Here is a 17,580-nt window from a genome sequence, read left to right on the forward strand (position 1 = left end):
ATGCTAAGTCAATTTCTTTTGATTGCAATTTTTCTCTTGTAACATATATTATTTCTATATGTTTTGAACTTGCATGATATACATTGTTTTCCAATTTGATATTGTTTTGATTATCACATCTGATTATTGTAGGTTCTTGTTGTATTTATCCAACATCATCAAGTATCCTTCTAGGTCATATTTCTTTGCAGGAAATTGTTGGTTGTTTCTTACTGCTCCATGATATCACTCTTGAACCTATATTGAACATATATCCAATGGTAGATTTGCTATCGTCTTGATTTCCAAGCAAGACAGAATCAAAATATCCTGCCAACTCAACATCAAATTCATTAGTATACATAATACCAAAATTTAGTGTTCCTTTCATATGTTGAAGGACCCTCTTTGCTACTTTCTATTGGAGTTCACAACGCTTAGCCATGAAATGACTAAGTATGCTAACAAAATATGTTATATATGGCCTGGTAGTGGCCAGGTAGTTCAAAATTCCCACGAGTTAACAATACAAGATTCCATTCACCTCTTTAGTTCCATCATCACTACGAAATTTAGCATTATATTATAAAGGAGTAGATATTGCATTGCATTCAATCATATTGAACTTTTTAAGTATTTCCCTTATATATTTTCTTTGTGTGTTTAGTGTCTTACGAGAGCCCCTCCAAAATTCAAGATCTAAACAATAACACAATTCACCAAGATTCTTCATCTCAAATACCTATGACAACTGAATTTTAATTTCTTCAATCAACTTGGATGCAATTATGTTGTGAAAAGATCATCAACATATTCAAAGATCAAAGCAGCATTCCCATATTCCTCTTTCTTAATTTATCGATTAGGATAATTTTTTTTTCTCTTAAAAGCTTTCTCATAAAAGAAAGAATCAATTTTCATATACCAAGATCTTGGTGCTTCTTTCAAACTATATAAAAAATTATTTAACATATAAACATGATGCTCCTATCCCCTTTTCACAAACCCTTGAGGTTAAACCAAATAAATTTCTTCTTTCAACAGATCATTCAAAAAACAAATTTGACATCTCACTCATGCATTTTCCAATTATGTTTTATAGCTAATGGAATCACGAGCCTAATTATGTTCAACTTTGCTACATATGCAAAAGTATCTTCAGAATCAATTCTCTCTTTTTGTGAATAATATTTTGCAACCAATCTAACTTTATACTTATTAATACTTCCATAAACATTAAACTTGGATTTATACAACTATTTTCATCCTATGGCAACTTTATTTTTAGACAATTTGTTAATTCTCATGTGTCATTCTTTAGTATAGAGTTATATTATTCATTCATTGCATATCTCCATTCTTTATATTCTTTATCCTCTTCCTAACGTGAAGGTTCTACAACATTTATTATATAAGACATCAATTCATAATCTTTATACCTTAAAGGTGCCTGAATTTGACGTGATGACCTTCTTCAGGTTTTACTACTTTCATCTTTCCTTATGCTTTGTGGACTCTCTTCTCCTCTTCTTGGATTATCATGACTAAAATAAACATAACTATCACAATCACATTATCACAATCACATGAGATTGAGCTTGGACACTCGTAAGATCCTCTTGCAAATATCAGCCAACAACTCACCTTATCAAAACAAATCAATTCAGATCTCACCCAAATGACCTTACCCTCATAGGTCTCAATGCTCTTGTTCACCATCACAGCGACAGCAACATGATAACCAATTTAAAGTGTAAACATGTAACGATAAATATAGAGTTTGCAATTACTACTACTTTAGTAACTCCATTGTTTTGATAATAGTGAATCATTTTAGTGTTAGGAGGATTTAAGATTTATTATTTATTGTAGCATCAAAAACCAAAGTGTTCTCAATTCATCTTCTCCCTTTATATCTTAAATCACCCCTGCACACCTACCTTCCCATTAAACATAGTATATTAAATTACCATATAAAATAATAAATAAAAATAATAGAACCATACAATTACTCATGTTTATCGAATAATTTTTTGAAAATTCTATGAATTATTTCGGATTTATGTTATGTAAGAAATAACGCTTACATTTGTAGATTGAATTTTTGGTTTGGATTGAGTTATTGGATATTATCGAGATATTCTCTCAACAATAATATCTAAGATTAGAATTAGTTGGATATCATTCCACCTATAAAAATGTATCATATCTGTGATTAAATGTGCCAAATAGTTTGTGTATTCAAGTTTTATTTTTTGGTATTGGAATCCCTCTGGGAATAACTCTCTTAAGGGAGAACATGGGAATATGTAGGTATATAAAAATAATTTTTTGTTATGAGTTTTATTTCCCTTTGTTCAAGAAAGCAGCCATCACCCATCCTTGATTGGTAGTTTCATTCATAGTTGCATATAGAAGACGTAAGTGCTAGGAGTGCTCATATTAGTTTCCCATATCGCCCTCGTTGGGAGATAAGAAGTAAAGGAATATGTAACATTATATGATTTTCAGATGGAAATACTGTAGTTGAAAGTTTCATTCAATGGAGATTACACTCTTTATAGTTATCCAAAAGAATTCCCGAAGAAGATGAAGAACGTGGTAGAAGTGTCCACAAATGCTAAGTTTGTGGAAAACATTTTTCTTTATGTATGTGATACTGCCACTAAAAATTTTGAATATTAAGAAATGAATGTGAAATTTCCTTCTAAAAGACCCACTTTAACTCTTCATCATCTTCTGGAATTCAATATTGTTTGGAGAATATTGGGTGCTTCCTTGTTTGTAGAGCTTAAAATTATAAATCCTAGAAGTCACTTGCACTTTTTCTTAGTAGGTTTATTGGAGATAGTTAAGTGAGCCTCAAATATAGCACTTATTGAATTATTTTCTTAATCAAAGTGTTGCCATTGTCAGTTATTCATGAGATAATATCACAAGGAAATCAACTGATTCATTCGGGAATTCATAACTTGTTAGTTAAGATTCCCGTTTTGCAAGCATTCATAGCAATGGAGCATTTTTCATGATGTCAATGTTCCATCACTCGTCCAGAATGCAAGAAGTGGCACTTTCATTGGGAATTTGCAAGAAGATGAATATCTCAAATCAACCATTGGTGGATTCCACACTAGGTACAAGGATGCTTAATTTTGTATTGTGCACCATATTGAAGAAATTATATACGATTGGCCTCTAAATTAGACATAAATTAAGGCCCATACCCCTAATTTCAAACATTAATTTAAGGCCTATGACCATCCTTTAGCACATTAAACCTCTCTTTCTACATTAGATAATTTATTTTTAAATTTAATATATTCACTAGGAAGGTTTATGAATAATTGGATATTTGTCCCTAATATTATTTACTTTTGTGTAATATTATGAGAATATTGGGCACATTATGACGATTTGGAGGATGATAATTTAGGGACTTGTTTCCTAGTATAGGAGGACCGATAATAAATAATAAATTAACAATATATTATGGAATTATTGCACAGATTGCGAAACTCCAATGATTGAGAAAATCTAGGAATACATGTTCCACTAATCAAAGGACCAGATCCACTAATAAAGGGATTTTGGTGGGGAAAGCTTCCTCCATTCATGGGGAATGATTCCTAATCATTTTGTATAAGTTACAAGTCAAATCTTCCTCTAGATAGATTCTCATTAGTGTTCTTGTGGAGAGAACTCATATTTTTGCAGCTCCGTTGTATTTTCCTGCAGGGATGTAATTCTATTTGATGAAAATAATGAAGATTGGTGTAATATTCAGCTCCTAGATCTTGTTTTCTTCCATAGGTTTCTGAGTTCCCTTGGGCTTGGCCATCTCACAAGCCTCATATCCCTTTGTATCATTTTCTTTCATTCTTTTCACTGCTTATTCACATGCATCTCTTGTTTTTATTTCTTTCTAATTCTATATTTAGTATTAATGATTTCTTGTTGTAGGATTGAGTTAAATGATTTATGTAAGTTCTTTTGCAGGATCAAAAGAATTATTTCATCCTTGGAAAATCTTTGGAAGTCCATAGTAATCATTGAGATGCTTGGATTAGACTTTTTATTCCCAAATCGAGTTTGTTGGACCTCCTTTTTAGCAAAGAACAATAAATTTATGTTGTTTTTTGGATCATGCTAACAAGATTCAATTGAGCTGGATCTAATAGCATTAGTTCAAAAAAACATTTCATAACAAAAATTACCCCATTGCATTTGCACTTGGTTTGGTTAGGCATTTTTTAGATTTACTAGCTCACTAGTTCTCGAATTTCTAGATTTTCGACTAGTAATTTTTTTCTATTTTTTTAGCATGGGTTAAAAGAGGTATTTTTGAGTGATTCCATTTGGAATGGGGACCTAAGACATCATAGTTAATAAAAAAAATTGTCCCATCCAGTTTGTATTTGATTTGCTTGGTCATTCGATGAATTATAGTAAATCTGTACATCGTGTAGTAAATCACTCTAACTTCTTGTAGGAAAGCCTATTTTGAGCTTGAATTTAGAAAAATCATCATTGAAGTTGGTATTAGTCCTCTACCTGACCTCCATGCCATCAAGACCATTTTAACCCTCTTTCTCCACACTTAGGTCAACATTTTGCTAGTTTTCAAGGGTAGGATTTGATTTCCATTTCTTCTATCTTCAGTCTTACATTAGATCTCATCAATGTTTTATATCATTCTAAAAAGTTTTTGTCATGTATGAAGTAGACAACTAGCTTGTGAAATTTGTTTCCTTTATATAATTCAAATTCTTCTTGTTTGCATGATTTTTGGGTAAATGTCAATGTTGATGCAGTGCAGGTGTTTCAGGAGTACAGAGATATTTCATAGTCAGCAACCTCATCCCAACTTCATCCACCCATGGTACTTACTGTGTTTCACTAAAACCTCACAAATTTTATCATTTCACAAGGAAACTTCTCCAAGCTTTTTGAGCACATCCATCCATCTCCCAACTTTAGTTTTGAGTTTTGAAGTGGTCCTAGGCACTCCCTTGCCTCATTCCATCCACCAACCACCTTCAATAAGCTTTCCATCACCTTCAACATCCATCATTTTGTTCTCGTCTCTATCCTATAGGTTTTTAGGGGATCTTGTATGTTTTCAGAACACCCTATAGGAAATCCTATAGCATCCTATAGGAAACCATGTTTTGAGGCCGAATTGAGAAAAAAGCCTCTAGGAAGCTAGAAAATGGTCCCTACTTGTCTCCCAAGCTTTCTAACCATTCACCATCATCTCCAAACCACCTGCCACATCACTAAAAGAGATTAACTTTCACACACTCCCACGGAAAAAAACAAAAAGAAAAATAGATTTATTTTATTCATTTACATGCACAGTAGTAGAAAATTTGATGGTTTAAATCTACATTCTTAGGGCTGTAGGATTGCATACATGTTAACTTAGCATTCTTTTGAAGAAAAGTCTCTTAACAGTTAGTTAGAAAATGGTGTGTTTTAGCATTTGATTTCAGTACCTTTCCTTGTAATTTCTTTCTTGCAATAGGTTAAGATTCCATTTCAAAAATTCCATTTTCTGTAATTAGTTTAGGATTTGACCTCAGTACATGCACTCCATTACATCATGATAGCAAAGGAAGGACACATTGTATGCTGCACATATAGTGACGATACCTCTTAAGTTTGTATGAAACCCGGGTTGTTAATTAAAGTCGGTAGCCTTGGGAGTTGTAGCATTCTTGTTGCAATACCGAAGCTCATCAGTGTGCATAATGAATGAAAGAAATAATGTTAGTATCCTAGAGTAGCAGTTAGGAAGAAATGATATTATGATATTGTGTTTGATGATGGTTTTGTTAGTTTTTCCATCACGAGATTAGTTGGATTCTTTCATGTTGTGATTTTTTAAACATCTAAAACCAATTATAGAACAAAGTAATATAATTAAATTGGTGGTTCTTCATGAATATACTGGCACAAAAATGTATTGATGATTTAATTATGTTGATTGTGTATAATAAATATGATGGGTCAAGTGAAGTTAGGAACGTTAGCTAAAAGTTATTTTGTGTGCTTTTAAGTTTTTTTATTTGAAGAAAGACCAGTGGATTGTGCGAAGTCAAGTACATCAGTTCTTATGTATGTGTATTTTTAAAGAGGTAAAGTTGTATGATTAACTTTTCCATACATTCATTATCCAATATTTCTTCGTAGAAACTAAAGGATAGCCAAAAGCTAAATATCGAGCATATGGAGGTATATCCATAGAGTGATTCATTTAATTCATAACTTTTCTCGTGGAAACCTAGTGAGCCAAGTGTGTCAATATTGATAAGCATTACAAGTACATCAATGATGGTTAGAGGAAACTATATCTTCAATGGGTGAAGTGGAAGCTCAAAGTTATGATGAAAAAAGAGCATTGCCTATGAGATTCCAAAGTTGGTGTAAGAGATGACGAAGACCAAACTAGACATATAATGTTCTAAAATATGTTATTTAATTTCAATATTAATATTTGTAACAAAAGTTTTGTTGTGTAAGAATTAAGGGAAGGTGTTAGGAATAATGTTTACATTAGTAGATTGATTTGTTGGTTTGGATTGGGTTGTTGGATATTTTTGAGATATTCTCTCAACAATAATATCAATGTTTATAATTAGTTGGATATTATTGCAATTATAAAAATGTATCATATATGTGATTGAATATATCAAATATTTTTTTGTGTATAAGTTTTGTTTCTTTTTATAAATCCATCTTAATATTCAAAGTGTCGAGATAATCAAATTTCTCGAAATTTAAAAATATTTTTGAGTGCAAAATTCCACACCTAACACATTTGATTCTTTTAGACACTTGATAGATAAAATGAAAGTTAAAATAAAATACACCTCTTTTCAATAATACTATTTATATTTATATTTATATTTATATAAATTTTAAATTTTCATTTCCACACACACACATATATTTTAATTTTATTGAAATATTAATTGTATAAACATACATTGGTGGGGACATACTTTTTTATATGTTTTATAATTTTTTTAATTTAATTTTTTCATATATATACATATATAATTGAATATGAAATTTTAATATATTTATTTATTAAATTTAAATATGATATTATGAAATATAATAATTATAAATATGAGTTATTATTTTAACTTTTATAATTAATAAATTTAATTTTATAATTATTATTTATAATTTTATATATTTCACATAAAAATATTTTTACTTCTAACCATATATATTTTTATTAATTTTTTATACATTGATTTATTATATATTATAAAATATCATAATCACAATCAAAACACAATTACTATCACTATCATTATCATTATCACTATCATTTTATTATTAAAACCTTTATTATTATTATTAAAACCACATTTAAAAAATTTAATAAAGTTGATATGCTACTTTATTATTATCAATTTTTTAATTAATGGTTAATTTCATCGACACCATATGTTTCCTTGATCCTATATTAAAATGTTTACTACGTTATAAAATAGCGTTCTGCATAATAATTTATGTTTTAATAATATCACTCATGTTATCTTATATGGGTGTGAGGTTTGGGGTTGCAGCGTCTCCAGAGAATCATAGAGAAAGATTGAGCAGATCCAGAAGTGTTTTATAACTTATAACCTGAAAATTAAAAGTAATACACCCTATCCTATTCTCCTTATAGAATAGGTCTTTCCCCTATTGAGATCCTAGCTATGATTAGGTTTCTGTTATATAAGCACAAACTCAATAACATAAACGAACATAGACTTCCTAAGCTAGCTTTAAATTCTAGCCAAAACCACCTAAGGCTCAATCGGGGGTGGCATAAGGACACAAGGGCCTGGTTAAACTATTGGGAGATCAACGAGAATGATGCATTGAAAAACATAAATAACATTAAAGATATTGTTACTTCTGAGTTCAAAAAAAAAATGTAGTGTGAGAAAGATTTAGCAGCTAAAAGAAAATTAAGTTATTATAAGAAGGTTATCAACTCCATCCTATAAGATCAAAAGTATCTCTCTATTTTAACTAGCTCAAAGAAAAAAATTAATATAGCAAAGATTAGAATGAATTCTCATGAGCTCCATAGTGAAATAGGTCATTGGGCAGTTCCTAAAATGCCATGGATGGAAAGGATCTGCCATATATGTGAGAATAGGAACATCAAGGATGAAAACCACTTCCTCTTAGAGTGCCCCGCGTACAACCACATTAGATCTCAGTTTCACAATATTTGTTACAATACTGACCTTCCTAGCCTTTTACAATTTCAAAATTATAGTGAGCTCAGGAGGCTTCTCTCCAAGCTTTTTGAGCATAGGAATAAAATATTAAATCAAAATAAATAATTTGTTTCTTTATGTCCGATAGATCAATGTTTGGTCTCAGCGGACGTTAACCATCATCGTCATCATCATCATTAAAAATAGTTTACAATTATTATAATTTTTTTAGTTTCACAAAAAATTTGTTTACCAATCAAAATTAAAATACAAATCATAATTATTAAAATGAAACAGCTTCCCCAATAAAATATAAAAAAATAATTTTATTTTTTTTTAATTTTATTTATGAGTATTTTTTTTATTATAAATTTTAATTATTATATATATTTTTTTTTAATTTTTAAAACCATGTTTGCTTACCACTTAAAATTAAAATCAAAATCAAAATTAAAATGAAAGTGAAACCCCTTCCCAATAAAATATATAAAAAAATAGTTTTATATTCTTTTAATTTTATTCATGAGCATTTAAAAAAACAAATTGTTTTTGATAATAATATATTATACACTTGAAAATATTGGCTCATTCTTTTCTTTCGTCATATAAACCAGATATATTCTCTTTAATGTTAAAATTTATTAATAGAATGAAAATAAAACTTTTAAAGTTAAACATAATTGTTATATTATAGATATTACAATTATGTGTATAGAAATGTTTGTTTGGCAATAGGGTTTTTAAAATTTTAATTTAATAATCAATAATTATTAGGTGGATGTTAACGATTTAACCTCAAATGAATATTGTGAATTTTCATGATAGTATACGCAAATACATATTGAGATTTATCTCTAAATTAGTTATATATTTTTACCATTTTGATTAAATTTATTAATTCAAAAAAAAGTTTATATGAACCACTGCCATATCAGACCACTTATGATTTCTTAGGTATGTGGTATTGATAAGGATGATATTGTAGCAAATCATATTTATAAAGTAAGAATCTCCATGTCAAAAGTGAGGTAAATTTCATAGTTAAGAATATTGTTCTCTGTTTTTTTAAATTAATTGTTTTTCTAATTAATGTTAGTAATAATAATCTAAAATAAAGTTATAATTAGGCTTTTTTTTATGATTTTAAAATAATACATATGATGAAGTAGATGTTTTCATCTTGTTTTGGATAGTATACCCATCTTTACTAGTGATTTAATTTATATAAATACATTTATAAATAATACAATTCCTTAATTAAAGATTTAAAACATTTATTACCATAACTTGCCTCTTCAAACATGATTTCACTTAGCAGATTGTGGACTTATTAGAAGGTTTAACAAAAAAAATTACATTACAATAGATTGTAATATAAGATATCCCGATTTTGTGGTTTCTTCAATACTTATAAAAACTTTATTGTCAAAATTATGTAATTTTAGGGATTTCCCTTATTTGTATAATTATAATTGTTGGGAAATCCTCTTCATCTAAAACGAGTTCATGAACCGTTGCTTGTTTTTTAAGTTTGATGGACTACTTTCTTTTTGGATCTTTCTCCAGAAAATATGAAAGAAATTCCAACCTTAATGTTTTATTAATTTCATCGTTTTTCTCTTGTGATATATCATCTTTATCGAATATATCCCATTAATGTTTAACATTATGATAATCTCAAAACCATAAAACTATAAAACCATGATTATGTTAAATGAATTTAACAGGGATCACTTCACTCTAAAATAATTTCCCTATATCCTTATTCAATTCAAGCTTTTAAAAAGAACATCACTTAAAAGTTCCCATGTTTCCTTTATGGGGGTGTACTGATGTCAAACTTTGAAAATTATCCAAAAATTTATGAAATTTGTGTAATCACATACATAATCCATTAGATATAGTGAAATTTTTAACAATACACCAACATAAAAGAATGGTTGCACATATGTTATATATTATATAAAAATAATGACAAATATTTTATATAATAAAAATAATACACAATAAATTGCGATAATATTTCATACACATCATTACGCTAAATATCTCCATGACGCATAAATCTCAAAAGTATCACTACTATAAGTTACATAATCCGTAATCGATATGTATTAACTGTAACCATGGTAAATCAAGATGTATAATAGTTAATCCATTGAACGCTTATATATATTAGTTCTTACCCATTATTTTCCATATATGCTCATGACCTATTATCTAAGTACTAATTTAGCTCTTATATATACCACCTAGGGAGGAAAAATATACCCGTGTTTTTTAAAAGTGAAAAGGAATAAAGGAATTCGAACTCCTATTTCTTTGCCTTTGAGTCTTAAAAGTCCATGAAAATTTATATCAAAGCTTATAATTTTATTATTCCCATTGACAAAATCCCAGTATCTTTTATAATTGCGTGTTCTCACATCCTCTTTTCAAAACCTAGATTTAAATTTTGTTGAGTAAATTCTTCTTAATATAGCTTGAATCTTTGTTAAAATGTATCATATCAATTTAAAATAAAAATAAAAAAAAGTGTTTTTTACATAATCCAACCCAAAATTGTTTGGATTTGCTTGTTCCAATACATTGTATAAATGTTCCAATACATTGTATAAATACATAATTATAATTGTAGAAAAATATATAAAAAATATTATTACTAAATATCAATGGCTTAGAAAGCTTTTTTCAATGCAATATATGAAAAGAACAAAGTAATTTAATTGAAACATTAATTTGTTTACCATGTGATAACTTAAAGGGTCCAAATTTGCAATAACATGGCATTCTCACTTTGTCACATCAAAATAACATAACATTCTCACTTTGTCACATTAAATGAAAATTTGATGAAAGTGTGATATCTCATAAAATTAGAAAACGGGTTTAGGAAAATTTCTAGTGGCATGATGTTAACATTTGAGTGTAGCAAATAACATTTTATTAAGTTTGATGTTATCATCAAGTGGCCCTTTCAAAAAGAGGTAATGGATAATTAAAAAGGACTACTCACGTGAAAACGTGCTCCAACTGGTTTCATTTACATTATTTATTTATTTATATATTTCGTTTGAACACATCAGGGCTATATGAGCTGCTAAAGGTTTAAAGGATTTTTGAATTGAGGGCCATTGAAGGAGATTATATCACCTATTTGCAAACAATCATTTAGTTATTTTTCAGGTAGGAAATGTAAATTATAATAAAATCTAATCTTTTGTATATTTTAATTGATCATTAATTATGAATTTGTTTTCTATGGATTACATTTGCCACTTGGTTAATACAAAATATTAAAAAAGAAAGAAAAATAATTTTATTAACCAAAAATAATATTATACATATTTTTTCAAAGGATGTTGCGAAAATGATTGATCTACAGGGTTTCACTTCATTAACATAATTTATAATTTTTTAATCTCCATGAAAGATAAACTTCACAATAGTAGGTATTGATTTTTTTTTTCAAACTAAGATTACCTATTTGTGTAAGAAAATACCGTTGTTTTCAATATATATATATATATATATATATATATATATGGAAGAATATTATTATCACCTCTTTAGATGCTTGATGGGTTAGAGCTTATAGAAAATCAATCATACATTCTTCCTCTATGATCATCAATTAAAATATATGCCTCAAATCCAGTTAATGTTAAACCTTTTTTCTATCTGACTAGAAGGAGAATTGGTATTGTAAAGCAAACCCATAATTACTTTGAATGTGAGAATTGGAAAAATAAGAAATTCAAGTAAGGAGAATAAATTGTTGTTTCTAAATCAATAGTTAGTGAATCATCCCATGTCCTAGTATCCCTTAGGGAATGAAGATAAAAAAATTAGGCTAGCTTCAACCTTTAACAAATCTTTTTCCTTGGTGCCATGTCCCTTAGGCTAACACTTGAGACATTTATCCCACTAATTCTATAAAATGCATAATTGAGGCTAACACTTGAGACATTTATCCCACTAACTCTATAAAATACATAATCGAAATAGTTGAATGTAATGATGGAAATTATTTAGAAACGAAGGACAAATATATGAAATCATCCCAATGTTATTTTCTTTTATTTCATTACAAGATTATTTCCATAAAATAAGGACATATATTTACTTTGTATTTCACTTTAATAATTTTTCCTATTTTTAAAATGGATGAGTCACAACACCAAATATTGCATCCAAATTTGAAGAAAGAAAAAAGAGAAGGTGATTGAGATTTTTCATAATTTGAACATGTAAAAGTTGGAACTTCTACACCCATTTATGGGTTACTCAATGCATCATGGATGTTGGATCAACTTAAATGTGGGCCGAAATTTATCCAAATGTTTAAAGAAGAACGATTTTTAAAGACACCTCTTTGATAATACAATTCTAGATGTTATTGTGGTGTCTATTCAGATCTATGATATGTTCATATAATAATATCATCATCATGAAATTTTTTCTTTTAGGCACTAAGCCATTACAATAATAATACTATTAGGAGGATGTTGGTATTAGAGTACCTCAATAAGTATACTCATTTAAAAGTCCACTAGGCCACCTAATTAAGATAAGTCCAATTAACAAGTTTAACATACATCAACAATTAACTTATCAACAAGTAACTTATTAACTTATTAAAAATATTTCTTATAAATCCTACGTTATTTCAATCCTCATATCTCCAAATTTGTTATTGATTCCCACGATTTAAAATTGATCACACATAGATGTCGTAGTTCTATTTGAAACATAAAGATGCGGGGACATTAAAAACAAATTTATGAATCAATATTAAGGTTTTCAGATGATGGATAATGGGTTCTTATGTTATTATCCATTTAAAGACACAATTCAAAAATACAGCGCATCTCGTTGCATCTCATTATCAAATTATATGGAGAACAAAATGCCACTCAAAGAGTCTTGTGAGCTCCTGAAATAAGCCCTCACTCACGATAACATCATTTCAATTAAAAAGCTATCTTATGAACATGCATGGTTTAGGATATATCTAGAGCCAAATATATGGACCTGGATATTTGATACCTATTAAGTTATATGGAGAACAAAACGCACTCAACTCGCAGAGTAATTCAAAGAGTAATGGGTGTCAATTAAGTATACTAGCACTCAAACTGTCATTATATTGGCATCCTAATGGGTGCCAAATAAGTATACTAGCATTCAGACTGTCATCATATTGGCATCCGTTTAATCGGAAGTGATTTCATCATTATGGATGATTTAGGGTATCTTTAGAGGCCAACATATAGACTTCAAGATTTCATACTAAAATGGATCTAAACTAATTTTATATTAAGCACTCCAAAATCCGCCTAAAGGATATCAGCTGAGCACTAAAGGATATCAGCTAAGCACTAGATACTTTGATCAACGCTATCAGCTAAGCAATAGATACTTTGATCAACGCTTTATTGCACTAGTGCTTAGAGATTTAGCTCTAGTTATATACAATTGTTTAATGTTTCATTACTAATAAACTTCTTTGAAGGAGATGAGCGTAGGGACAATCTCTACTCAAAAGGGCGGAATTCACATGCAACAACGACAAATTAAAGTGTTAGATACTTAGATGCCATATCTGCGCACGGACTGAAAATCTAAAAAGTTGAAGATCACTAATCCTAAACGACCTGACGAAAGAAAATTGTAATCAAGTCTGTTATATCTTGAGTCCTCATCATGGATGTCGAATGTTCAATCCAAGACGTCTATAACATAATTTAGAACGCAGTGAATCCAAAGGAATTTAGGATCAGGTGATCGAATCGAAGAGTCAACCAATGTACCTCAACACCAAGGTAATCTTTAGTTTCCATGGTGTATTTGGTGGCTAGTTTTTCTTGAAAATCAATATCAGCCGCAGACTTTACTCTCTCAGGGGCAATTTTATTTGATAACTCCCCGGATTCGATTTGCTATGTTATGATCAAATCAAAGAGGCAACAAAATTATCTGAATACCAGATAGGGTAATCTATTGCTTTTTGTGGATAGTGGACATTCGATATCTTGATTGTTCGGTTTTCCTACAGATCATTATAAGTAACCCACTTTATTGGATCAGTGGAAAAATTTTCCATTATTAGCGATGCACATTGTGTGAATGAGAATTGGTTGTAGAAAAGGTGAATGGTCGGTAACACGGGGAAAGACAACCATAGAAGGTAGAGGAGGTATTGGAAAGTGAGCGAAGCTGGTTGATTTGTTTGTGCTCAAGCTGTATATGTTTGGGTAGATTTTTCTAATTGCAATTCCATTTTAATTTTGGATTTATCAGTGCTTCTTAACCTAATGAAAGGAACCAGCTTAATGACTATAAGTTGACAATGAAATTGGAAAAATGGCAGCTTAGAATCCCGTCTCGATATCGACGCGATATCGAAAGAGAGCGTTTGTTAGGGTTTGCAGCGTTTCCGTACCTGCACGCGCACAAAGTATAGATTCCGTGATGGATGCCCGAGCTTTCGCGTTATTGTCTTTACGCGGTTGTAAAATCTGTTCAACTCATTAGTAGAAAGCCACTTCTTTCTCACGAACAGAAAGGGAAGGGCACTACCAATGACTGATGTGAATATTTGTTCTCTAGTAAGGTCTGATCAATCATATCATGTTGCAAAAGAATATACGTCCATTCTACTTAATTATTTGAAAGATATTGGAGACTTGAAGATGAGTTCATAATAAGGTTGTACTCAGTGAATGTAACTTTATTAGTTGTGGGCATGGGTGGCCACATGTAGAAGAATAATGTTTCGAATATTTTACTTTTTCACAAATGAAATCAGCTTATGATGTTGAATGTATCAGCTTATGATGCTTGAATGTTAGAGGAAAAAAATATTTGAATCCCTATCAAGGGTAATAACAATATGCATGATCGACTCAGCCATAAAGCAATCAGCTTATGATGTTCGAATCTCCTCCAAAATGAATAATAATATGTACATGTTAGATGTTTTGTGAGAAGCTTTAGGATCAAATGGATATTATGGTGTATTTTATGATATACAAATGTTGAACAATATTCCGTGTAAATAAAAATATTTTTGAAAAAAAAAAGTGTGATATAACATTGTAAGTTTTTTTTAAATATTAGTCAAGGATAGGTAGAGATTATTATACGAATAATATGTATAAAAATAAATAATGTATTAAGTATAATGTATAATGTTAATATTATATATTTTTGTGGAGGAATTTATAAAAAAACATAGATTTATGTTAATATATGTATAAGATTATTAAAGAGAGTGTTTTTTAACCATTACTATAATTAGAAGTTCTGATTTAGGCATTGTAGGATAGTTGAATTGAACACTTTTCATGTAGGAATTTATTATGTTTATTTTTTGAAAAATCTCTAGCTACTAATGGTAGGAATACTACTTAAAAGATTAGTTTAAAAGAAAACAAAGAGAGGATACAGAGAGGAAATAGATAGTAAAACCAAAATTAAGTCTAAATCGGTAGCAAGATTCATCTCCAATTTCTTGGTGCTACACCATGTTGTTCCATTTTATTAGTACGTGACAAATCTAAATGGTAATATGAATCTGTGGCTAAGTGTATAACATAAAGGGAACCTATAAGTTTCAACTAAGTTTCTTGAAGTTGAATCTATGGAAGTGTCAATTGTACTAGACATAGGAGAGACAAGAATTCTTGGAGGGTGTTAAATTTTCTGATTGTTCTATGATGTATCAGTTACTTTAGCCAAATTTATCTTTTCATTAACAATGAATCCAATTATTAGTAGTATAATCAATCATAAACGTAACTGAAGAAAGAAGAATAATGCAGTGATAAAAAAGACAACAACACAACCATAAAAAACAACAAATTGGTCCAAGACGAGGGAAAAACCCCAATTGGGAGAAACCCTTTCAAATCTTCTTCTTTAGTAGATTTTCATTAAAAAAAAAGTGACAGTACAATGAGCCCATACATATGATTATAGCAGATAATAACAAATCAGATCTACAAATCTGTATATAAGTAGAGAGAAATCGAGATCTACCATATCACTGAAGTTGACTTAAGCCAAGATGTCAAACCCTAGATCTAAACTTTGGTTGCCCTCATCAAAACTTGTTCTGTGCAACTGACACTCCTTCGTCACTCTCTTGGTCACTGTATGTGGGTGACTCTGACTCCACGATTGCTCTCAAGAAATATTCATGCATGCTACTGAGGTGAAATACACCTAAAACCTAGAGTTAATCCCTTACAGTTGTTGCGGCAGTGATTGAGATTTCTTTGACACTCTCAAAACTACTCTGTATGAGCGTTTGGGGACCTGAACCTTCCGATCTACTTCTAAACCTAGGTTCACTCTCACATGACTATCTCCGAGCCATCAAAGAGCCTTAGTCGCTCACTTGCCTACTCCGTGTCTATGATGTGGGACCAAAATGCCTTGTTTTCTTCCAGCGACCAAGGTCTAGAAAACCCTAACTCAGAGCAAAACTTTCACCTATGATTTCAAACCCTATGCGAACTCCTTTCGGCGAACTTGTAAGAGGCAAGATAAAAATAGAAGAACCGAAAATGACTTGATCAATTGTGATGAAATGAAATTGAGGTCACTTCTATTTATAGGATTTCTTGAGGGTTTACTTGGGTTTAAGATTGACCCAAGTAGTTACCCATGTTGTTAGGGCCGACCCATTCCATAATGAATGTTTGAAAAAAATAATTTAAAAGTTAACTTCCTCTTAACCAAATTATGTGATATCTGGGTCGATTTTGATCCTCTCGAAAAAGGGAATTTAATGGAAGAATCATCTTGGTCATTTGAGTTGTCCAATGTGGTATTTGACCCTATTTGAAAAAATTAACACTCCCTCTCAACTAGGAAGAATTCCACCTACCAATATCTATTAATTTATCTTTTCATCATCCTATAACGTTTTGACTATCTCTGCTCAACTTTATTTGTTGAAACTTTCTCAGATCTAGAAGAAGTATAAGAACAGGGGAGAAATAACTTCCACCCATACCGAGTAATAGGATGACATATCATATAGGGGAACACATCTTCAAACCTTAAATCTCATCGGGCATCTTATCCTTAACCCAATCCTATTTCCTACAGATATTCCCAACAATGATCCTCAAAATTCATGTGGTAGAACACCTACATCATAATAGACTTTAGTTGTACACCCTAAGTACACTCTCAACTCGTTTTCCAAACGAGGAGTGGTATTCCCAACAAGATAACCTGCTTGTGGGTATGATGCCAACATGGGTATACTCTGAAAAATCCATGTAGGGGAGAAACATTCTTTGACCCTATGAATATAGGGGAGCAACATTCTTCAACCCTATCAGTAACATATAGG

The sequence above is a fragment of the Pinus tabuliformis genome, chromosome J, assembly GCF_031772625.1.
Source record: "Pinus tabuliformis cultivar Carrire ecotype Pingquan chromosome J, CPIR1, whole genome shotgun sequence".
Lineage (NCBI taxonomy): Eukaryota > Viridiplantae > Streptophyta > Pinopsida > Pinales > Pinaceae > Pinus > Pinus tabuliformis.